Source organism: Chelonia mydas, chromosome 2 (genome assembly GCF_015237465.2).
Source record: "Chelonia mydas isolate rCheMyd1 chromosome 2, rCheMyd1.pri.v2, whole genome shotgun sequence".
Taxonomy (NCBI): Eukaryota; Metazoa; Chordata; order Testudines; family Cheloniidae; genus Chelonia; species Chelonia mydas.
In genome coordinates, this window is record NC_057850.1 from 249,988,201 (window position 1) to 250,013,067 (window position 24,867).

The window sequence follows — 24,867 nt, forward strand, 5'->3', positions numbered from 1 at the left end:
TGTCTTCATGTATGTGAGAGGGTGACAGAATGCTGTTTAACTCTCTAGTGGCTAAATCCCAACAAGACTAAAGGACCTCCTGCTGCTACTAGCTGAGGGAGATCTTTTTGCTCAGTGGCTTATGTCTCTGAAGCTCAAGAACCAGGATTCTATGCCCAGCTCCAAAGGTTCGTGTGTGATCTATGTAATAAATGTGTGTATCTGCAGAACATGAATTCCTCACACACATCCCCGATGGATGGGAGCCAAACCATTTGAAATGTAACATTCTAATAACTCAACAGTAGAAGCTGCAGGCGTGAGAGCAAAGGCGCAGATTGCGGCAATCTCCTTCCCAAAGCCAGGTGGTTTAGGAGATTCTTACATCACTGCTCAAGCTGACAGGGTAAGCTGGAGTCAGGGTTGACTCCAGCAACAGTTCAGTCTCACTGGAAATCTCCCCCGTATGCTCCATAAATACTGTGCAAGTGGGAAAAACTATGTGATTACACTGAGACCTCACTTGGTCTAGTAAAATCCTTTATGGAGTGAGGAAACACAGTGATTTGGGCTGGAGCCAGGCACTGTTGTTTGGTATACAAAAAAGGGTTTCTATGGATTCTATGAATAGGTCATGGCAATTATACACTAGATTGTGAGATGTGAATCTCTCCGGAGAGCTCCTTGGTTTGTGCTTCTATTACCTTTACAGACAATGACACTTACCTTCTCTCAGCAACTAATCATTTAAAAACCTAAGGAAAATGGGGCCAGCTTTAGGATTTTGTCAGGGTGGTGGGAAGGAGGGTGGCTGGGAAGTGATCATCAAGCGTATTTTTAGAAGCTCTATCCCTTACATTTGTCCTTTCTCTCCCTCATCCATCCAGTTAGAGTGAAATTGAGTCCAAAGACTTCACCTCACTGAAGTCCTTCTTTAACTCAGAGGTCTTAGGTGGGATTTAAACCCATAGGCTTTGTGGTGGCCGCTCTGTACAGGGGTGAATTTCACCCTTAAACCACAGCAGACTCTGTAGGCCCATGTAAAATTGCCTTTAAATGGGGGGCCACAAGGGAGCCCAGGGAAGCACAGTGTAAGTTTGAGCAGCCTTGAGGCTGCTCTGACTTACACCTGGGCCAGGCAAGCCCTGCAGTAGCCCCAGAATACTGGTTATGCAGCAGGGTGTTAAAGCAACCTGTGACACCCCCTCCTTGCTGCAGGTACCAGGACAGGATAACCGAGAATCAGACCGCAAAGAAAGTGAACCAAAAGCAAAGCAAATTAAACAACCCAACCCCAACAACTTCTGGCATTTGTCATGCAGAAAAGCCTGGTTACAGAAGTGAGTTATAATGATGCCAACTGCTTGGGGTGATGAACAGTTTATATGTTGCAGCATTGCCAACTCTTGCAATATTTGGTGTCTTTCTTAAAGCCCCAACTCCTGGAGTCAGGTGATCATACCAGAATCTCAGCTTTCCTCCTTCCCCCTTCCCGCTAATAAAAAGAAGTATGGGTGAAATCTTGGTCCCCTTTAAATCAAGGGCAGCCTAAAGTTTCTAGCCTTAATGGCTGCAGAGAAAAGTTGGGAAATGCCACCTCTAAAGGCTCAAAACCCAGAGGGCAAAAATATATCCCTCACATTGCTAATTTTTAAACCCATCTCATAATTGTCATCACCTGGTCTGGCTTGTGACATTTCAACATTTAGGGTTGGCAAGCCTGATGAGGCAAGATTCATCCTTTGCTACACTGATCAGTACTTTCAAATGAATTAAATCTAGTCCAATGATGGGGGGAGGGAGGAGGAAGAGGGAGGAAATTCTCAGCTTTTAAGAAGACTACTTTAAAAAATAAGTTAACCTGGAAAGCTCTTATTGGGCCTGATGCTGGAAGTGCTGGGGTCAGTCCTACGGTCTATGTTGTGCCCAACAGACCAGATGCTCACAGTGGTCCCTGTGATAGAGAAAGCTGACTTTAATGCCACCTTTGACATGAATAAAGCTAATGTTAAATTTATATAATACACATTTTGAGAAAAGAGTGTCTGTACATCTGGTGCTGAGATTATCCACAAATACAAAGTTTGTTTTTAAAGTTATAAGATACATATAGTGCATAATCAGCAGTAACCCAAATTTAGGTGAGTAAATTTAAGAATACTGTTTAGATATTAGCATCCAAGTAGTTGGGTACATCACTCATGAGAAGGTATAAGGAGAGTTGGTTGTGGAAAGCACATATATCAATGAGTGGAGATGGTCCCTCAGTAATTGAGAATGAGGGTAGGTTGTCCATTTAGAAACATTCTGCACTGCATTGCAAGCCCAGGGATGCAGGGTTAGGGACGCCCTGTTTCCAAGCCTGTGTTGAGCAAGCAGGTTGCATTGCAAACCCCGGTTCACAATTGCTGGAGCCGGGCCTCCCAGCCGTGCTAACGTGTCCATCCTGCACGGCCCAGACCTTCTGACTCGGGCCAGTGGCTGGAGCTGAATCCACACTGGCCTGGACCACGGCCACAGGGCGACTTGGGCTCTGACCCCCAGCAGGCTCCCAGGACCCGGGTCCTGAGCGCTTGCTGAACCGAGTGGGACTGATTTGTGTGTGGAGGGGGCTTGGGTTCAAACCTAAGCCAGGGTCAGGCTGGGCCTGCAGCGTGGCCACCCCAGGGTCCACAGGGCGGCGCCCGCCTCCCCCTGACTGCAAGGGGAGCAGCCCTCAGCCGGGACCGAACTCCCGGAGGCGGAGCCCGCCGGGCTCCCTGCCTCCGCCCCATTGGCCAGGGCAGCCCGGCGTCACCGCTTCCGGCCCCGCCCCCGCGGGCAGCTGTGCCACACCTGGCTGCAAAGTTTGCTCGCCCGCCGCTGCTCGTCCCGTCCCGTGCGAGCGAGCGGAGCCCGCGGGCGCGACTTCCCGCGCGGCTGCTCCTGCGGCGGCCTCCGCACCTTGCGCCCGGGGATTACAGCAGGGGCGGCCCCGGGGCCGTCTGTGGCGTGGGCGCTGGCCCGGGGGAGGCATGGTCTGAGCCGGAGCCCGGGCGCCGCTCTGGGTCCGTTCCGCCGGCTGCCTCCGCCTCTCGCTGTTGCAGCCGTAGCAGGCGGTGCCCGCCATGGCGCGCCAGGTGTGAGGGAGGCGCTAGAAGAGGTAAGGCCCCCCCCGTCCCCCCAGGTCCTTGCATGGGTCCGCTCCTGTGTCTCTTTCTCCCCCCCCCCCCCCCCCCCCTTCTGCCCCAGCCGTGGGTTTTCCGTTCATGTGTCATTATTCAAAGTTGTGGTGTTATTCCCCACACACACACACACGCACGCACCTAAACACACACCTACGCACACTGGGATTGCCGGCCTCCGGCATGGCTGTGTCCCCTGGGAGGGAACTGGTTGCACGAATAGTGAAAAGCCAGGAAAAGCAGCGGCTGCTGGGAGGCCTGGGGCGCATTCGGGGGCACTGGGGACGCTTGTTCGGTCCCGACCCGCGGTGACCCTGACGTTAACTCTGAGAAATGCATCTCCCAGTGTGCTGCGAAGCAGGCCCCGGCAGGTGAGGGGCAGGGTTGTTAAACTTCTGGAGCTCTGCGGAGCATTTCAGGTGGATGCCTCTTATGGAGGCAGGGCGCAGTTCTCAATCCACCGAAGTTTCCCACCCCTCCTTTCTTCCAAGAGCGGCGTAGGTTTTGGTGATGAGATGTTGCTTTAATTTTTCCAGTCTTGCTAGTGAGATCACTGTATATTTTCCCCTGTAAATAACTTAAATATGTTTTTTTAATCTGTTCGATCTATCTGAGAAGTTGTGTGGAATCTGCAAAGCGCTGCTCAAACTGTCAGAGGTCTGGGGGGAGTGGAGAAAGGCACAGAAATGCCCATGTAAAATTGCGTTCTCTTTCTGTATACAAGCCTGGCTGGTCTGATCTCTTTGTTGCAGGGACCCTATCTCTGTTTTGTGGTTTGTACAGCGCCTAGCACTATGCGATCCTGATCCATAACTGGGGCTTCTAGGCTCTACTGAAATACGAATAATAATTCATGGGCCAAATTTAATCTATTTTAGGCAACAACGGGATTGTTAGAGGAATGTATGCAATCATTGGGCCAAATGCAACCCCAGTGTAACTCTATTACCCTTTGCGGTCATTTGGTCCCTGATGATTTATCATAATAAGTGTACAAGTCCCTTTGTAAAGCATGCAAGCAGGCAGGGCTCCCTGCTCCAAACACCTGTTAATGTAAAGGTCTGATTCCTCAAGTCCATTGTGTGTGTGTAAAGTCCATTGACATCAGAGAGCATTCCCCATGCAGAGGGCTTGCAGTGTCTAACAAGAGCTACAGTTCAACCACAGAAGAAGCTCTGAGGTACAGTCAATGAGAGGGGTCAGTGGGGGAGGATTTGCGGCAGGCGTGGGTTTGAAGGAGGGATTTGTAGGAAGACAGAGGCTATTTGGCACAAGGGAAACTGTTCTAAGTGTGGGGGTGTGGCTTGAGCGATAGTCATTGCAAGCCAGTAGAGCTGGGAAATATGGCATGGGTTTCCCTCTCCACCCAGTTATATTTGAGCAGATTACAGCACAGAATCACTGTAGAATCATGAGTTGTGCCATGTTAGGACATACAGGTTGATGTTGCAGGAGAGTTTATTTTGCTAGCACCAAACTTGAGACAGGCTGGGCTGGACTGAGAGATGACGTGTAAGGGGCTAGAAGTTCATGCCAATACGTAGGCGTGAGTCTGAGGAAATATAAATTGGTGTATTATGTAAATAGAATAAGGTGTATATCTCACCAGCTAGATAAACCTCTGAATTTGTCCCACCTTCACTGAATTTTCTGATGGGGTCCTCTTCCTCCTTATGTTTTAAAAGGGATCATTATCTGGTGTTATTTTGCACATAGACCTGACCCTAGTTCATTGCGAGTCAGAGATTGCCTGCAGGAGGAGTTTTGTCTGAGTAAGGACAGAAAGCCAAATGCTCCCTTCCCCTTTTGCAAGTGCAGAGCAGAGGATGTGGCTGAGGATTGTGGAGCTGTGCAGTCCTGGAAGGAAGCAGGGTCCTGGAAGTATTGTAGAGGAACAAGACCTGGCCTCCGGCAGAGTTCCTAGGGTCTGTGCAGATTTTGCGTGATCCAAGGTTTTTTCCTGGGTTAACCCACCTGCCTGGTCCATGGAGGACAAGGAGTAGCATCCTGGCTGAATGGGTGGTAACTTGCTGAGTTTCCAGTCCCCTATGCACAGCTTGCCACAGCTCTAGGCGGGAGCTTAGTTTAGGCAAAGAGAAGCGTAGAACTGATGCCTAAGAACATTTCTGCATTCTCAAGTTCTGCAGGAGTTGAACTCCTCTGCAGCTTTGCAGATGCTTAGCTGTATTCATAAGGAATTTAGGGCTGAGGCGCTGTGTTATCCAGACCCCTGGATTTTATACTGGTTTCAGGTCTGCCCTGAGCCATTTGCAGAATTGGAGTTCATCTGTACAGTACTGCACAGTCTATTGCATTTACAGAGGCTTGATCACTTCTGAAAGAACCTCTGTTGGTGCCAGAATGCATGGTTGGGTTGGCCAGTCTGTTAGGTTGTGGATTTAAAGGCTCTTTTATATGTTCCGTGTCTAAAATGGTTTCAGTGCCTTTAGTTTTTTCCATGTGACTTAGTTTCCCATTCGAAACCCACAGCCACATTGTGTAAACATCCTAATAGGAAGGCTTGGTTTTTTTCTTTCCCTTTGAGGCAGTGAGAGGAGGTGCATCCTCCCATACGGACACAGCCTGGAACCTGGACTGGGGGGACTGCCAGCCGGGCGAGTGGGTCTACTTTGCTAGTAGCCAGTAGATTAGGGTAAAGCCTAAGGAATGTGCTGCCTCCTCTATCCCGTCCAAAGTGCTCATGTTGTCTGCTGCTGACGGGCATTATTGTGCTGTTTGACAGGCTTGAAATAAGTCCTGAATCTGCACTCCAAAGCTTGCCCCCCACCCCAAGGCAATGAGGTATGAAGGGTTATTCTACCAATCTGGGCCTCCCCAGGACTCTGCATGCTGACGCTGGGGACACAGAGAAGAGACAGACTCGCCCCTCCTTCCTACTCCTGTGCGGGTTAGCAGGATGCAGGGACTAGGCAGGAAGGGGTTAAGGGCTTTGAGTTCCAGTTGACTTGGCCCTCCACCCAGGACACACCCTAGGTTCTTAACTCTTTCCTGCCCAGTGCTTGAAACCTGCTGCAAACCCCAGAAGGGGTGGGGTTTTAAAGCCACTCTTCTCCAGTGACTTCAGCAGCCTCTTGCCACCTCCAGGTGGGGGGGTTTCAGTGGGACCAGGATTTGGCTGTAATGTTGTCAAGCCTTGGTGTGAGTATACTCGGTCCAAGTATCTCAGTGTCTTTTTTTCCCCCCACCTACCTCCCAGATACCTATTAAATTACAAACTTAGAACAAAAAAAAATGTACAGAATGTCTGCTGTGTACCACACAGATGGAAAAATCATTTATGTAAGGATGAAGAGTGGAAAATATGGAATTCAGCTTGGATACTTTTTATTTCTCTCCGAGACCTCAAACGCTATTCAGGCTTCCCAGAAAACTATACATGACCCACTCATCCTGAGTCTAGTGGTGTATGGATTTACCGTGAACCTCTGCTTTTTTTTTTTTTTTTGTTTAAAGCAACACAAGATGAAATGACTAATCCTGCTGTCTTTGTGAATCCCTTAAGGAAAGCATCAAAGGAATAATATGGCTTGCAGCTGTAAGGCCTGAGTTACCCGTTGTGGCCAAGCAGTTAGCTGGCTACAGGACTTCACACCTGCTGCTCAGCAGTGCTTGCCAGCCAAGCTTGTGTTTCTTTTGTTGCAATCATCTGTATTGAACAAGTGTCGGTTTTCAGAGCTCTCCACATGGCTTAAGTGCTGCCATAAAAAATAAGATGGCGGAAAGCTCTGTGTTCCTGCCGCCCACCCCCGCACGACTTGACAGATATTTGAGCCTGCACCTAGTATTACATACTGTAAAGAGATCGGGATGGTGAGCCAATGGGATTGTCAGACTGGCTGACCTTTACTAAGGGGCTGTATAAGGAGTGGGAGTGGGGACGCCTGAATTCTAGTCTTGAGTGCGCCATTTAGTGACAGCTCTTCTGTGGCTTAGTTTCCCTCTCTTTAAAATGGTAATGGTGATACTTAGCACAGGGTGCTGCGAGGCTCAGCTAGCGCAAGTTGCAAAGCGCTCTGAGATCCTTGGATGAAAGCCCCCATAGGAGTGCAAAATATTCTCTGTCCTGTAGCGTAAAATCTCTTCTCTTTGTGGTCTGAGACAGTGCCCATGAATGTGGAATCAGTGCGGCTTCTAGTGATGCCTAAAGCATTCTGACTGACTAAGTTGTATATGTGGTTCAGTCTCCATTCCTTTCCCTAGAAGGGGAAAGAAGATTCCTCTTCTGTTTGGGAGGGCAGTTGTCTGTGTTTGTTTGCGTGGTTGTTTTTTAATTTCTGCCTGCTCCTGTGACTCTCTTAGAGTCTAACATTGCGATTGGACAACAGTGTGATGTTAATAATGCTCAACCACCAAATCACTGTGACCCAACTCTGACCTTTAGTAATAATACAAGGACTTTAACTGGTTAAGACCTTTTAAATCGGTACCCAGGGCTGCTTCTGTTGGAGTCGGTGGCAAAGTGCTGATTGCAGAAGTGCAGTCATCCTAGAGACTGGAGGGGCAGGGAGGTTGGCAGGAGTGCAAATGCTTGAGCTTTGTAACAGCAATACGAGACATCAGTCGGATAGTAAGCAGTTGGTGGGGGACGTATGCTCCCCACTCCCCATTAGTTGCATCTATGGCTCACTGATTTCAGTGGGAGTAGGATTGGACCCTAGGAGTGCAGCATGCAAATTGTCACATTTTATTATGAGGTTGGCCGAGCTGTGCCTGATGTCACAACCCTGTCACTCAGTGAGTTCCTTTCCTGGGGGAATACAGACAATCCTCATTGATACACATGGCTTGTTACTTGAAGGGCCAGCTGGGTGAACAGCTCCTTGTGCAAGGAGTCCCACTGAAGTCAACGGCAGTACTGGTGTGAGGAATTGCCCTGCCGTTGAAGGAAGGGCTTCACCATCTGGCCTTAAAACTTCCCACTGGCTCACCTTCCCCGGCAGCCACGGTGGCAGGATCACAGATGCAGACAAGGTGCTGGTGGCGGCTGGCATTTTAAGCACCATCTCACCTAGACCTGCTCTAAAAATGCTGGACGACGTGGTGTCGGGAGCCCAGTGTACAGTAGCACTATGCTGTGGTACCACTAAAACAGAGACTGCAGCAGTAGGAAAACTTGGGGCAAAAAACAGTCTGACCTCCTTGTCCAATTCTTACTCAGCAAATCGCCCTGGAGCAGTCCAGACGGAGCAAGGATTCCACCCTGGGGCTGTCGTAGTTAGAATGCGGAGAAGTTTGTCAGTTGAATTTAAGCCCTCCTGTTCTACATGCTGTGGACTGGGGAGATAATTAGAGGTAGCCCAAGGAGGAGAAGCAGTGGCAGTGAGGAAGGAGGGTGGAGCTGAGCTGGGAGTTTGGCTCAGTGCCCCACGCAGCTGCCCAGGCTAAGTCCAACTGGTAGCGTATGCAGAGGTTAGTGAAGAAGGACCTGATTCTGGAAAGGGTGGGGCCCACATATGGTATTAAGCAGGCATGACACCCAGTAATAAGTGTATGCAGGATCAGGCCCTACAAAAGGATGGACAAATCTGCCCAGCCCCAGGAGGGGATTGGAGGCCAAATGCTTCTGTCCAGGGGCACGCAGCCTGGAGTGTTTTATAGCCATTGGGGCATGGAAGTTGCACATTTAAAATAAGGAAAGAGGGGAGGTGTCCATGGACTAGGCAATGTAGCTAGTGGTGTGAGATTTTCTAGTTGTTAGGAAAGGGGCATCTTATGATCCTGGACCTACCTGCTCTGGGAAAGGGGTCAGTGCTTTGACAAGTCCTCTTACAAACCTCACAGAACCCAGCACTGATGAAACGTGCTAGCCTGACGGCTGCAGAGAGGGAAGCCTCTGGAGTATCCAGAGACCAACAGGTCTAGGATGGGTAGCGGCTGTGCAAGCTTTCCCCACGCTGACCCTTACCCCTGCCCTGGAGGGACTGTTGTGTGAAGGTGAGTTGAGCTGCCACATCCCAGCCTTTGTACTTGGACCCTTGCTAGCACTCTTAGCTACTAGTTAGTCCCAGTTGGGGTAGGTCTGTTGCGGCCACTTGTTCACTGGGAGATTTGTTGAGACCTACCAGACTCATCATAGTACATGTAAGCTACTGAACAGTGAGTTGTTTTGATATTGCTGTGTGTGTTGGTTACACAGTGCAAGAGTAGTGCATGGCACTTGGCACACCATGGGTCAGCTACTCGGATGGTGTAAATCATTATAGCTCCTTTGATTTACACCAGGACTTACACTGAGGATCTGACTCCAGACAGATTCCCTGCCCTAAGCAGCTTACAATGGAAGTTAGGACTAGAACAATCATGGGAGATGATAATGCAGAGATGTGACTGTCCTGGCTTTCAGAGGTGCTGCCTCTCCTCTTACTCCCCACTTGGTCTCTGAGTACACTGTAGGGGGCTAGTTTTTGATCTGTTAAAGTCCAGTGAATTGAGGCCTGGTTACTTCCAAGATCATCTCTTGTGATCAGCAGAGGTGCTTGAGCTAACAGCCTTCTTTAAAAGAGAAGAGGTTGCTTGCTAGGAGAGAGTTCTTGATTCTGGAACTTGCCTGATAACCTTTAGGGCATGCTACAAAGTCTTATTTTTCACCCCTGCCCCCCCACAGCCTCTGTGCAGGGGGTGAGCTGGATGGTACAGGTTGGCCAAATTGGAGATAGTGCCAATAAGCCTCCAAATCTGGGAGTGTGCCACTCTGAGTGGTTTTTGCGGGCTGCTTAAATTGAACACAAACCATAGATGAGGTACAGAGTCCTTGGGGAAAGGCCCTTTGAATAAATCAATGCACAGATAGATAGTTGCCATTGTGCATGACCCAGATTCAGTCTTTGCATTTGCATGGTTCCCATGGACTTGCTGAATGTGCCCAACCCTTTCTGTTTTATGTTGTACGGGTTCCTATACCATGCTCATCAGTGTATATCTGAGTGCCTTCCAGCCGTGCATTGAGCCACGTGAGTAACATCTGTCCCGTGTTTGGTCTCTCCCCCACTGCCCAGGCAGAGAAGTATGTGCAGAGGTGTGTCTTGTTTTTCAGTTTTTAAATCTGTTTGCCAGGAGGGAATGGAGTCTCCTAGCCAACCAGAGATGGTAGGGAGCGTTGCCTACACTTTTGTGGGAGCCCACACCCCAACACACATGCCTCCAAAGGCAGCGTCTGTGGCAAATTTCCAGAGAGCTCAGCAGTGGGGACTGGCAGAAGCCCGCCCTTCTAAGCTGTGTCACTGAACATCCCCTCAACTTCCCCTCCCCTCTTTGGCCAGATTCAGGTGTGTCATTGGTAGGCTATGAAGGAGTCCTCTTCTGCAGCCCCTCTCATTCAGAGATGGGAAGAGAAGACTTCACGCAAAGATGGACTGACCCCTGAGGGGCACAGGCAAAATGTCTGCGTATCTCTGCTGTTTATCTTGAGTTTGAGTCTGGGAAGCATCAGTAGATGGAATCTAGTTCTTTCTGAGCCCACGGTGTGGGAAGCTTATGGCCATTTGCCGCAACATTGCAGGGCTTGACAAATTTATGAGATCCTTGCCAGTCAGAAGAATAAATCTGCTAGCCAGGGACTGATTAAAAAATAGTGTGTGAGTGGGGGGGCCACCGGTGAGGTTCATAGGTTGTGCCCTGTTGAGAGGCCCGTTTCACCACCAGCAGCTGATGGGAAGGTGCTGAGATTCCTACAAGGCTGATGCCTCTGGTCTCTGCTTTTGAATCAGGCTCAGGCTTGCAGGTGTCTAGTTACGTAGAGCCGTGCTCCGGCTTGTGGAATAGGATACGGTATTGTCTCTTTCCTTCTCCTCCTCCCCATCCTTAGCCTCCCCTCTGTTGCTACTCTGCCTCCCCCCTCGGCTGCTACGGAGGGTGATGTTTGGGTCTGGACTGGGTTTGGACTTGGGTTTTGTGCTCAGCTTTGAGGGCAAATCGAGGCTAGCGTTCAGGTCTGGCTATCCGGGTGAGGCTTGAACCAGCACCAGGAAATGACACTGCTCCCTGTTTGGGATCTATCCTGGAGCCAGAACTGATGAGGCAGGAATGGATCTGGGATTCCAGGGTATTTGGGCCAAAATTCTGGTTTTGTTTCTAAACAGATGGTCCAGTTTGCTTTTTTAAAAATAAAATGTAGAGAATCCGTGTGTGTGTGTGAGAAAAGTCAGTTGCTTATCTGGCATTACCAAAGCAAGGAGATGTTGCTTCCCCTGACTCATGAAATGCCCTGTAGGCTCTTCTAAGAATGGGTGAGCTCATTATTTTGGCTTGGACTTGGCATCTGGTTTCCTTGGCAATCTTGGCGGGCGGGGGGAGGGGAGACTTCTAGGGAGGATGGGGCTGCAGGAGCGGATTTCCAAACTTGTTTCTTTGCATGAGTGTTGTGAAATCTTGGACTTGGCTAGAGTAAAACACAGAAGGTTTTGTGCATCACTAACTTTATGGAAAGGCTTGTAGATTTCAGATCCCTAGATATCTTAGGGTTTGTCTACATTTAAAATACTACAGCAGCACCCCTGTAGTGTTTCAGTGTAGACACTACCTATGCCGATGAGGAGAGAGTCTCTTGTTGACATAGGTAATCCACCTCCCTGCGAGGTGGTAGTTAGGTTGAGAGAAGAACTCTTCCATTGACCTTGTGCTGCCTACACAGGGGGTTAGGTGAAAAATCCACACCCCAGAGAGATATAACTCTACCAATGTAAATTCCTAGTGTAGACCAGTGTGTCTTATTTATTCACGCTGTGTCTTATTTATTCACGCTGTGTCTTACTCGGCGGGGGGGAATACTAGATAACATGATGGAACTGGATCCCATATGTTCCAAACAGTTGTTGTGATCTAGGCAATTTAATTGAGGAAAGGTAGAGAAGCAATTTTTATTTCTTTATTTAGGAAATCTACCAATCACAGGTCATGCGGAAACAGCAAATAAAATCCCAGCAGTATGGATTCAAATAAAATATTTGCTGAAATATGAGATGGCTAGTTTTAGCAGATGGTAAGAAGAAGCTGTATCAACACAGCGTATGGGAGACTAGCAAAAGGATTTAGTTTATTTTCTGCAGTGTTGGGTTAGTACGTTGCTCAGTTCCTCCTCTGTGAGTATATAAGGCCTGATTTTCTTTAGTGTAAATCAAAAGTGACACCACTGCAGTCAGGCAAGTTAAACTGGAGTAAGACTAGCATGAGAGGAGAATCAAGGCTATAATATTTGCATGATATTCTGGATCGTGAAGAGTCCCAAAATTCTTTATGAACCTTACAAACAGGATTCTCTTCAGTAGCCAGCGGACTGCAGCTACCTCTGGAGTGGAAGATCAGCTCGTTAACAGAGCCTAGCAACACATCTTAGGGCTGGAAGTGAGGCTAAAATAGGGAAAGAAGAAGTTAAAAATTACTTAGACAAGTTAGAGGTCTTTGTCATCAGGGCCTGATGAAATACATCCTACTCAAGGAACTGAATGAGGAGGTATCTGAGCCATTAGTGATCCTCTTTGAAAAGTCGTGGAAGATGGGAGAGATTCCAGAGGACTGGAAAAGGGCAAATGTAGTGCCCAGCTATAAAAAGGGAAATAAGGACAACCCAGGGAATTACAGACCAGTCACCTTAACTTCAGTCATCTTAACTTTCTTAACCTGGAAAGATAATGGAGCGAATAATTAAGCAATCTATTTGTAAACATCTAGAAGACAAGTCAGCATGGATTTCTCAAGAACAAATCATGTCAAACCAACCTAGTAGCTTTCTTTGACAGGTAACAAGCCTTATAGGTTGGGGAGGGGGGAGGAGGAGGAGGAAGTGGTAGATGTGGTATATCTTGACTTTAAGTCTTCTGATACTGTCTCACATGACCTTCTCATAAGCAAACTAGGGAAATACAACCTAGATGGAGCTACTATAAGGTGCATGCATAGGTGGTTGGAAAACTGTTCCCAGAGGGTAGTTATCAGTGGTTCACAGTCAAGCTGGAAGGGCATATTGAGCAGGGTCCTGCAGAGATCCGATTCTGTTCAATATCTTCACCAATGATTTAGATAATGGCATAGAGACTATGCTGATAAAATTTGTGGATGATACCAAGTCGGGAGGGGTTGCAAGTGCTTTGGAAGATAGGATTAAAACTCAAAATGATCTGGACAAACTGGAGAAGTGGTCTGAAGAAAACAAGATGAAATTCAATAAGGACAAATGCAAAGTGTTCCTTCCTAAGCGGAGTAATCAGTTAAGACAAAATGGGAAATGGCTGTCTAGGAAGGAGTGCTGCAGAAGGGGATCGGGGGCATAGTGAATCACAAACTATATATGAGTCGAGTGTAAAACCATTGTGGAGGAAAAAAAAAAAAGCAAACCTAATTCTTGGATGTATTAGCAGGAGTGTTGTAAGCATAGGCGCCAACTCCTGAGCACCCACGGAAAAAAATGGTGTGTGCTAAGCACCCACCAGCAGCCCCCCTATCAGTGCCTCCCACCCGCTGGCGGCCCCACCGATCAGCATCTTCCCCCTCTCTCCCAGCGCCTCCCCTGGCTGCAGATCAGCTGTGCCGCAGTGTGCAGGAGGTGCTGGGGGAGGGGAGAGGATGAGAAGAGTCTGGGCAGAGCGGGGATGGGAAGAGGTGGGGTGGGAGCTTGGAGGAAGGGGTGGGAGCAGGGCAGGGCCAGAGGTGGAGCCAGAGAGGGAGCACTCCCTGGCACATTAGAAAGTCGGCACCTATGGTTGTAAGCAAGACACGAGAAATAATTCTTCCACTCTACTCTGTGCTGATTAGGTCTCATCTGGAGTATTGTGTCCAGTTCTGGGCGCCACATTTCAGGAAAGATGTGGACAAATTGGAGAAAGTCCAGAGAAGAGCAACAAAAATGATTAGAAGTCTAGAAAGCATAATCTGTGAGGGAAGATCGAAAAAATTATTTGTTTAGTTTGGAAAAGAGAAGACTGAGCAGGGACATAACAGTTTTCAAGTACATAAAAGGTTGTTACGAGGAGGGAGAGAAATTATTCTCCTTAACCTCAGAGGATAGGATAAGAAGCAATGGGCTTAAATTGCAGCAAGGGTGGTTTAGGTTGGACATTAGGAAAAACTTCCTGTCAGGGTGAATAAGCACTGGAATAAATTGCCTAGAGAGGTTGTGGAATCTCCATCACTGGAGATTTTTAAGAGCAGTTTAGATAAACGCCTGTCAGGGATGTTCAAGGCTAGGTAATATTTAGTCGTGCTGGGGAGTGGACTAGATGACCTCTCAAGGTCCCTTCCAGTCCTATGATTATCTATGATTGTGAAGATGTCTTCCCAGGGGCAATTCTAGGTAGGTAGAGTGCAACTGGGTTATATCCAGACCATTGGGTTTAGCGCTCCTGTCTCTTGCTGGAGATTGAAAAATGGTGGCAGCATTTAAACCATGCTTCAGGTAGGGCTTGTAAAGATCCCTGTATGTAAGTGTTTGATGCCAGGTAGTGTTGCTAATCAACATTGATGGAAATCTTCTTCTGTGCATGTATTCTGCTAGCCCTTTGTCTGTGGCTAAACATCCCAGGTATGACTGGTAGAAACATGCCCAATGTGTTGGTGAAACTCTGGTTCTCTACTGAGTACAGGAGATCCTTCGTGGAACAGCAGAAACACAGCAAGGTAACTGGCCAACCAGCAGGCAAGGAGTTAACAGCGAACAATGTTACTGAACAGGTTCATATTTACTTCCTTGTGATCCTAAAGATGAGAGAATTTCAAAATCCGACAGCATTTGCCATCAAAGAATGAGGCTTCCTTTTCATGCTTAAGTGAATATCATGCAAGACAGGAACAGCTGACTTGTTATCTCAGCCTAGGCAGTGAGTGGAAAGCAAAATTTTTGTGCCTTAAAAACTGGCACGGCCAGATTCTCAGCTGGTATAAATTGGTGTAGCTCATTGAAGAGACTGGTACTATATTCACTTACATCAACTGGATCTGGGTCTGAAGATGTTGTCTTAAAATACACTGCTCAAGAAGAACACTTAAGAACATAAAGCTATCTTTTTAAATCCCCCAAATTGCTTTTTAAGTTGAGGTTTTTCATGGCTGCCCCCAAATATATAGTTTTTGAAAAATACGAGGATCTCGGTGATTTACAAATCTTATTGAATTAAGCCTCGCAATAACCTAGTGAAGGAAAGAAGTAAAATCTTGTTTGGCGGCTGTTGTTTATTTGTATTGGGGTAGCACCTACCAGCCACAGCCACGAGCAAGGCCTCATTATGCTAGGTGCAGCACAAACGCAGTACAGAAAGAGGGTCCCTGCCCCAAGGAATTTACAATCCAAGCTGTTGTTGTGTTCTTCCAATCTTGGGAATATTTTCACCAGTTAAAAGCATTTTAAGTGCTTTATTTGTGCTCGGAGCACCCAAGCTGGCTGGCTTCTTGAAAGCTGTGGAGTCTGATGTCACATACACTGGTGTAAATATAGAGTAACCCCAATGAAGTCAGAGTTACAAGCGCATGATGCGTTGCAGCCCTCTTGCATCACCCATGTGACTAACCCTGTTGGGCTAGACCCTGAGCTGTGGCTGAGGAGAAGGAGGTGGATAGGGTTGCAAAAGTGGTTTCAAGCCACCTGTGTGCTCCCCCAATCCAGTGTAGCACAGCCCCGGGGCCCAGATCCCTTCTATTCTGTTCTGGCACTTACTAGGTTATGAAGAGCATGTATCTGAGTGCTTCATGCCAGCAGCCTCTGGCCCCAGCGGACCATCCTGGCACCCCGAGATCACTAAGATGCAGGGATATCCAAGCCACACTCCCTTACCCTGCAGTCAGCATGGCCAAGGCATCAGTGTAAAAGTTACTGTGCCAGCTCTCTGCCACCCAAAGTTCTGATCTAGAGCCCTGAAGCGGAACCCGGAACCTGCGAGTTCCGCAGGACCCACTGCCATAATGGCAGGAGCAGGTAACATGTACTTTGCAGGCAGGAATAGACGGGCAAAAAAACCCAGACTGCAGTAATTTGCTGGAAAACACTAAATCTCTTGTCAGTTTGTCCTAAATAGAATTTCAGCAATGGAAAGCAAGTTCCCCCCACACACACTTTTTTTTTTTTAATAAAGGTTTTAATACTTAAACTTGAGTGAGGATAGAAAGAGATTTGATGTCTTATTAACAGGAGTTAACGTATTTTTTCAAGCAAGATTTGTTTTATTGGTAAAAATTCTGTGGGTTTTTTAAAAATAATAATATAAATATATATATGCCAATGGTGGGTGGGTGTGTTTTCTTTTTATAGTAGCATAGGGGAATCTGTCTCTCTTGCGGGATCTAAGGCTTTTGCGGGTGGGAGCGAGATAAAAATGCAAGAAATAATGTGGGAGTGGGATTAAAAAAAAAATAGTCAAGCGCAGAGCTCTCGTCTAATCCTGCGATGGCCAGGTAAGCCAGTGCTTTGCACTGGTAGTGCAGTACAGGGCTGTTCTAATCCAGCCCATTGGGTTTCATTCAATTTCACCTCCATTGAAATCAGTGTGCCTGATTTCTCCACTGCCCAGAATCTTGCATAGTTATTTACACCTGGACAAAGTAGGTGCAGACCACTTACCTAATCAGAAGGGTAATGTTTTTACACCCACTGTACCTAGATATAAATGACCTACTCAAAGGGCAGGGGAAATGGAGGATCAAGGTTGTAGAACTTCAGAACAGCCAGGAAATAAATACAGCCTCCCATGCTAATGGCACTCACAGGTAATTCAGTTTGAGGCAAAGTTCTCCTTTTTTAGAGCCTTAAACCTACTGGGAAGTACATAATAATTAAAACAGAAAATCCCAACTCCTGCAAACCTTACTCAGATGAGTAGTTTTTACTAGGGTGGCTACTTGTATGAGTGAAGTTTAAAAGATCAGGCCTACCTTGAGATTTTTAGGCATAAAAAAATACACAAAGCAATGGCCAGTCCCATTCTAGATGCTCATTGTACTGAATTGAACAGGCTGGGTGTCAGTGTGCCATTACTGGACCGATTCAGAAATACTCAACTGTGTGCTGTAGGTGATCTGTGGCTAGCAACTAAAGCAGATTCTTAAGGGATTAAGTCCTATGCTTTTTGCTGCTGCTCTTTTGCTGCTGCTGTGAAGTTGTGAGTGGCCGTGGCCTGCAGCATAGTTACAATTGTGAAGACCACCGATATTTTGTCATATAAATGGATTAAACTGAATACGTGTCATGCAGGCTGCGAAGTACACATGGGGTCTCCTGCTTGCCAATCGGAGAGGACCACATCTCTCACTAACTCCAGTTCTGCTCAGCAATCCTACTCCTCTTTCCAGCAATGTCTCTCCCTAGGGTACCGTCCCCGATCCTGTATTCCTTGCATGCTCAGAACTCCCACAGACTTCAGCGGGAATGAAGTTTGTGCACACTTTAGCATGTGGCTTCTTGAACATTCTAGGAATAAACTAATTTTGATGAAGTAGGTGGCTTTAAAAAATAGAAAGCCTTTCAATAGTGAAGGGTCAGCTAAAGCTAACTAGCCATGTGCCTGGCTGGCCCAGATTCCATTTGGTGTGATCTATGATGATGGTATATGAAGGCTCTCGAAGGACACGGTGGAAAGGTGCTAGTGGAAAAGCTGTTGCTATGACAAATGGCTCAGTGCTGGAATTCGAACTGTCAACTTTGAAACTATCAACACTACCTCATTTATTCCCTTGCTTAGAATGCTGAACGGCTGTAGGGCCTCTTGTTTTAATTTTTCCTCCTTACTGACGTTACCAAAAAAAAATTGTAATTCCACAGTCTGAGCTGGCTCCAGCGAGGTGCCAAAAACCCTCACTTCCCACTGATGTCAGTGATGGTGGAGTGTAGGACTGAACCATGCAGGACTGAACTCACTAGCATTTGTACAGAAGGGGGCTGATTCAGGAAAGAACTTGGGCGTATGCCTAACTCCCACAATAGGATTTATGTGCATGCCTAAACTTAAGCACTTGCTTATGTGCATTCCTGCATCAGGATTTTCCATTGGGTTTTTGCAGTAGTGTAGCTCAGTTGGCTTCATTGGAGACCCACCTAGTTTACACCAGTGTAAATGAGATTAAATTTGAGTTTAAAAGCCTTGCCTGCAATATAGATAGTAATCAGTGGCATAAACAAGCGATAGTTTTATACCGATTGTTCAACCGCTAACCGTGTGTGCCCTCACGGGTGATGCTCAACCAACTAAAGGGCCCATTTTGCATTGCATGGACTTCGACGCACAGTTTAATCTTGTCTGTGTCTGTTATATAACTACTTGGAACCTGGAAAATAATCCTTAGAACTGTACGTTGTCAAAGAACAGTACAAAGAGTAACTGACCAATTCTCACCTCTCTCTAATAAGTGGCCTAGTTTTTCAGAGGTGCTAAGTACCTGCTGCTCCCATTGACTTCACTGATAGGACTTATGGGTGCTATTCAGCGCCTCTGAAAATCAGGGACTCTCTCCATCGATTACAATGGGCTTTGGATCAAGCTTTTACTGAGGTATTTGAACATGTGTAACTCTAGGCAGCCTGACAACATGTAGCCTTAGTATCTCTTAAGTGTAGAATGATGGCACTTCTAGGGCATTTTTAAACACAAAACTCCATGTCTTTTGTCCTGGGAAAAGGTCTATAAAGCGTTTATGATGGGGTTCCCTCCCTCCCTCCCTCCCTGCCCACCCGATTTCTGAGCTCAGTTCAGCTATGTTGGCATTCGCGTCCTAGAGAAGCATTCAGCATGTAGCCAGCATATTGCACGGCTTCCTGTGTTTGTATGGGCAGCCTGCCAGAAAGCAAGGGCATTCTCTCCTGGCGCTGTCACTGGTGTTGCAGAAGAAAATGGAAACCTTGGTGAAATTCATCCCTTGGGTTAGTGAGACACTTTCCGGAGTATCTTGATTATTTAAGACCCTTTGTTTGCTGCCAGAGCTTTAAATCGAGCCCAGGAAGGAAACCCTCGGAGTGCAGTTTCCCCACCATATACCCTTGGGGTCTCAGTGCAAGACGTCAGTCCCCGGAAGGGAGCAGAAGTGATCTCCTTGGGTCCTTTTTGTCTGCTGAAGGAAACGGCCCTCCTTCCTCCCCGAATCACATTGTCTCCAAGTACTTAGCCAACAAATAGGGAGAGGGAGCACTCTGAGTGGTTAAAGTACAGGACTGGGAGTCAGGTGATCGCTAGAGGACGGTTGAATTTGTAGTTAAGGCCCTGGTTTGGGATATCTAGGTGTGGGACATACTACAGTCACAGGAGCCATGTATCTGAGTACCTCCCACTCTTTAATATATTGATCCTCACCCTTGTCAGGCAGGGCGGTGCTGTTATCACCATTATATGGAAGGGGACCCGAGGCCCAGATTGGTTAAGTGACTTGCCTAGATCACACAGGAAGTCTGTAGCAGAACAGGGAGTTGAACCTAAGTCTTCTGAGTCTGCTAACCACAGGACCATCCTTCCTTTCCAGGAGATCTAGGTTCTGTTCCTTCACCTCTAGCGCAGTGTCCTCGAGCAAACTGTTTTTCATCTATCCTGTTCCTAAATTGCCTGGCCGTAGCACGGAGAGCATAATACTCCTTCCATCACAGGGCTTTTGTGAGAATAAATTCATTGAGGCTGATGTGGTGCTTAGATACTACCTCAGTAGATCTGGTACCCCAGAGAAATGTGGTCAGTAGATGAGGCCCTAGACTGGGGCTCAGATGCTATGGATTCACTGTCTGACTTCGGGCAAGTCCCTTCAGTGTCCCCCATCACTAAAGTGGGGATAACAATCCTTATGCCCTTTTATCAGAACACAGATATCTGGATGAAATGTGCTATGTATTATCTGCGTTCTGTTCCTGGCTTTGCCACGGATTGTCTAGATGGCCTTGTGCGAGTCACAGGCCGTCGCTTTTAAAAGCAGCTCCCGATTTTGGGTGCCTGGTACTTTGACCAGAGGAGCCTCAAGCAGAGCATGCGAAAAATTCCAACGCCCACAACTCTTGCTGAAGTTAGTGGGAGCTGTGGTGCTGAGAGCCTCTGACAAGCAGTCTCTAGGGATTCTCCAATTGGGTACTCAAAAATGGAGGCATCCCAAAATGCCTACTCACTTCTGGGCCTCTCTCTGCTTGTTTACCCATCTGTAAAATGGAGAGAACGTTCCCCATAGGCATGTTGGGAGGCTTCTTTCATTCATATTTGTAAAGCAAAGCATCTTGGGATGGATGGCAATGGACAGTGTGACGATTGCTAGACTAGGTTACCTGCCCTCCCTAGAGTTTCAAAACATCTCATTAGGTAAAGCTACCGTGGAGCACTCATAGTTCCAAATAGCGTCTACAATGGTTGGGTGCTTGGTATGGCCACTTCGGTGACATGTGTTGCCTCCTTAGCCTGTAACCTTCCATTCTGACGGACCATTGAGGTATGTACAGTACTGGGTCAAAGTGTGTTCTTTTCTTTTCATAACTTGTAGACCACGCTGAGTTAATGTACTGTATGTGTCTACTGGGTCGCGCTCGCGTGTCCCACAGTTCCACCCAGGCTTGGTGTTTAATCATATATGGCATATTTTTGTTATGTTTCTTCATATACCAAAAGCAAACTGATACTTTGAGACGGAACGGTCAAGAGGACCTATTTTAGGTCAAGAGGAGAACAAAAATTAGTCTTGATGAAAGAGCAGAATCTGTGTGTCTTCTATAGTAATCTGTGATGGGATGAGCATGCAGCCTAGCTGTCCATCTCAGCAGACAGCAGAATACTTAGTAGCATTGCCAGGTGTCCAGTTCAACATCTGGTCAAAAAGGGACCCTGGTAGCTCCGGTCGGCACCATTGACTGAGCTGTTAAAAGTCTGGTTGGCGAGGGGCTGGCAGGCTCCCTACCGGGCTCCCTTGGGCTCACCGGAAACGGCAACATGTCCCTAGGCACAGGGGCCGCCACGTAGGCTCTGTGCGCTGCCTCCTCCCCAAGCTCTGGCTCCGCAGCTCCCCTTGGCTGGGAACCGCAGCCCGAGGGACGTGTTGCCACTTCGGAGGAGCTGCCCGAGGTGAGCGCTGCCAGGTGCCTGCATCCCGAACCTCCTCCCATGCCCCAGCTTGGAATCCCCTCCCACACGGACCCCTTGGCCCCAGCCTGGAGCCCCCTTCTGCACTGCATCCCCCCCCAGCCCAGAGCCTGTACCCCCTCCCATGAGCGAGCGAGTGAGGGTGGAGGAGAACGAATGCCAGAGGGAGGGGGGATGGAGTGAGCAGGGGGTGGGGCCTTGGGGAAGAGGTGGGGCAAGAGTGTTTGGTCTTGTGCAGTTAGAAAGTTGGCAACCCTAATACTTAGAGATTTAATGATGCAGCATGCAAGAGCAGAGTCCTATGAGCAAAATACACAACATTTTTACCATCGGCATTTAACAAATGATTTTTCTCTCATTTACTTTAATGTAAATCTGGCTTAACTCCGCTACAGTTGATATTGCAAACATGAGAAGAATCGCTCCTGTTCTCTGGTAATTAACTGTTGATCAGCATGTGTGCCATGAAGTGTTTTTCCTTGTTTTGCAAGAAAGAATTAAAAAAAACAAAAACAAAAACCCCATCTGACTCATGCCAGTGTCTTTTTAAAGTGTGCTGAGCAAGATGCAGCCACTAACAGTCTGACCTGTCTGACCTTACCAGTCAATTGGAAAGGAACATGGTGATCAACGCAATCTGAACAGATTAGAGAATTGAAACTGTAGCTCACTAAAACGGATGCTGTTGTAAGATACAAAATGGGATGCCACCAAGAGGGACTATTGATTTAGGGGGAGGAGGGTGTTGATGAAGGATGACTGTGTTAAAAAAGGAAGATGGATGGCGTGAGAAATCGCTTGCAGTATTTGAGCTTTTCCTCCAAGTCCTGTCAGCAAGATATTGAAGAAGGGAAGAGAAAGTGGGTCAGTTAACAAACGCGCTGATCTTGTGAGATAACGTCAGATACTGAAAGTTGTTTGCTAACTGAGAGCAACTACCGCTGAGGCCATATTCTTTCTTTCAATTGCTAAGAGCCTATTGTCTTAAATGAGGATTGTTTCAGAGTAGCAGCCGTGTTAGTCTGTATTCGCAAAAAGGAAAGGAGGACTTGTGGCACTTTAGAGACTGACAAATTTATTTGAGCATAAGCTTTCCTGAGCTATTGTGACTGCCAACTCTCCACCCCCAGCCTCACACGTTCTTGTCAACTGCTGGAAATAGCCCACCTTGATTATCACTACAAAAGGTTTTTTTTCCTCTCCTGATGGTAATAGCTCACCTTACCTGATCACTCTCGTTACAGTGTGTATGGTAACACCCATTGTTGCATGTTCTCAGTGTATATAAAATCTCCCCACTGTATTTTTCACTTAATGCATCCGATGAAGTGAGCTGTAGCTCACGAAAGCTTGTGCTCAAATTTGTTAGTCTCTAAGGTGCCACAAGTACTCCTTTTTTTTTTTTTTTTTTTTTTTTTTTTTTTTAAGGTTTCAGGGAGTCACCATCACCCCCCTTTTCCTTATGGCTAGATGGGGCGGGGTGGGGCAGGTCTTGAACTTTTTAGATGAGTCTCAAAACCCTTCTGTTGTAACATAAGGTCACTGTATGGAAACGGCTGAGACCCACTGACCTAAGTTATCAGCTCTTCAGGGCAGAGATAGTGTTTGTAGAGGACCTAGTACAATGGAGCCCTGATCCGCGAATGTGGGACTGCTAGGAGCTACTGAAGAAATAATAAGACCATTCTGGAATTTCAGCAAGTGCAAACTGCCGCTGTCCACATTCATAGCAGAGACCATCCCCCCACAGCCACGTTACACCCATGTTCTGGGTGTTCATGGAGCTACTGAGCCTGATCCCATTCAGATTGATGGGAGTCTTTCCAGTGATTTCAGCGGGTACTAAATGAGGCTCATAAAGTCCCATATTGCTTGGATCGTAGCGTTCTTAGAGACCAGGCTGAGATGGTCAAAGCTGGGTAGGGGATATGGATGCCTACTTCCCATTAATTTCATTGGGAGTTGGGCATCAAAATCCCTTTGATAAGCTCAGCTCACAGGCCTGATTCTGCGTTCTGTTACATCAGTTTGGTGCTGTTTTGGAAGCAATGGAATTACATCAGCATAGAATTGGTGCCCTAAAGTAGAGATGCAGGCTCTAACTCTCTCTCTGGGATCATTTCTGGCCCCCATGAGAAGTGAAAGTTGGGAGGTGCTTTCACTGAAATGTCATTGTCAGTGTCTGATCAAAAAAGACTTTTGGAAGGATACAAAAAGCTTTGTGGGGACACTTTTTTGTATCTTGAACAAATTTAATTCAGAATGGGAATTTTAGTGTGTGGGTTGCTGTATGTATTTTTTTTTTAAGTGCCCATCTCCCCTTTTCCTGTGGAGAACAAGGGTTAGAAAGGGGGGGGAATTCCTGAAAGACACCTGCCCCTCCCTCCAAAATAAAATTTCAAATTGAAATGAATAAATCTTTTTTGATTTAAAAAAAAAACAAAAAAACCCTAAAAAGTGTTTTTGGTTTTGTTTGTTTTTATGGGGAGAGGGAGATGACCGTTTTGTTTGTTGTTTTTTTTGCAGACTATTTTTTTTTTTTTCTTTTTTTTTCAGTGAGCCTTAGTTGGGAGTGCCTCCATTCCAGTCAGTGGGGATGTTCTCAATTTCCGCTGGTGTAGCTCACATCTGCACTGTACCCCTTCTGTGACATCTACACAAATATTCATCTGAGGGCACAATCTGGCCCTATGTGAAAGCAAAAAAAAAAAAAAAAAAAACAAAGCAGCATTCTTCATCGGCATTAGGCTTTCTTCCTGAGAAGAGAAGTTCTCTTTCTAAGCCAATTACAAATCTTCCAGATCCTCAGCTGGTGTAAATGGATTGAACTCAATTGATGTCAAAGGAGCTGTGCCAGGTTACACCTGCTGAGGATCTGGTTCATTTATACGTAGTCGCTTTAGCATTTAAAGTGTGCGTAACTGAGCTGCTTTTTAGAAGCAGCCTTTTTATGAGTCCCACTTAAGTGTATAATTAGCGTTTGTAAATTAGTTCAGTTTGGTTGGCCATTCAGGGTAACCATTTCCGTGTAACAAATGAAAGAACACTGAGAACTAAATTGTACATTATGAAAGGTATAATGCAAGCGAAAAGCCCAGCATGTGTCAGACCTGTGGCCTGAAACATCACTTGCCTTAGTTTATTTGTTCCTTTTTGTTTTTCATTAGCCTTGACCTGAGAGGTCCTTGGAATTTTTCATTCCTGTTGAATCTAGAGACCGGGTCTGCCTTTTGTTATCTATGGCTCTCATTTCCAGAAATTACTGATCTTTGTGGAACCACAAGAGCTGTCTCATACACCAATGTGAGTTAGTTATTACTCTTAAGTTACTAAAGTTATTATTACTAACTATTCCACCAAAGTTAATGGAGTTACACTAGCGTAAGAGGAAATTCAGGCTGAACATAATTCATTGGAACAGTTTCTACTACTTCTTTTATAAATATGCACACAGAGGGGGGAAGTTCAATGGTTTGGAAAAGGCCATGATTTGAAGGTGATATAATGTCCTTTGTCTACTGTTGCCTGTTAAAGCTCTCACTTTATGCCCACAGTGTGAAGTAGTCAGCAGGGTGGTTTATGTACTGGGTTTCTCTATCAGAGTCACTGAAGCCATAGCTTTGATTTCTGGTAGAGTTGCGTCATTCTCTGGAGGAGGTAGATGGAGTCCCATGCAGTTGCAATGTGTGTGT

The 24,867-nt window shown here is 46.8% G+C and overlaps 1 protein-coding gene across 5 annotated transcripts in view; it reads left to right on the forward strand.

Annotated features, from left to right (window-relative positions):
- The first annotated feature begins 2,789 nt into the window (after positions 1-2,789).
- Positions 2,790-24,867, forward strand: part of LOC102931859 (mitogen-activated protein kinase kinase kinase 3) — a 117,974-nt gene continuing 95,896 nt past the window's right edge. Inside the window, exon 1 of one of the 5 annotated variants that reach the window (XM_037891166.2) lies at positions 2,790-3,121. The gene's annotated coding sequence lies outside the window, so the exon portion shown is untranslated. Of the gene's footprint in view, positions 3,122-24,347; positions 24,479-24,867 lie in introns of those variants that run through there. The other 4 variants (XM_037891167.2, XM_043541617.1, XM_037891171.2 and 1 more) reach the window with 4 other exon arrangements.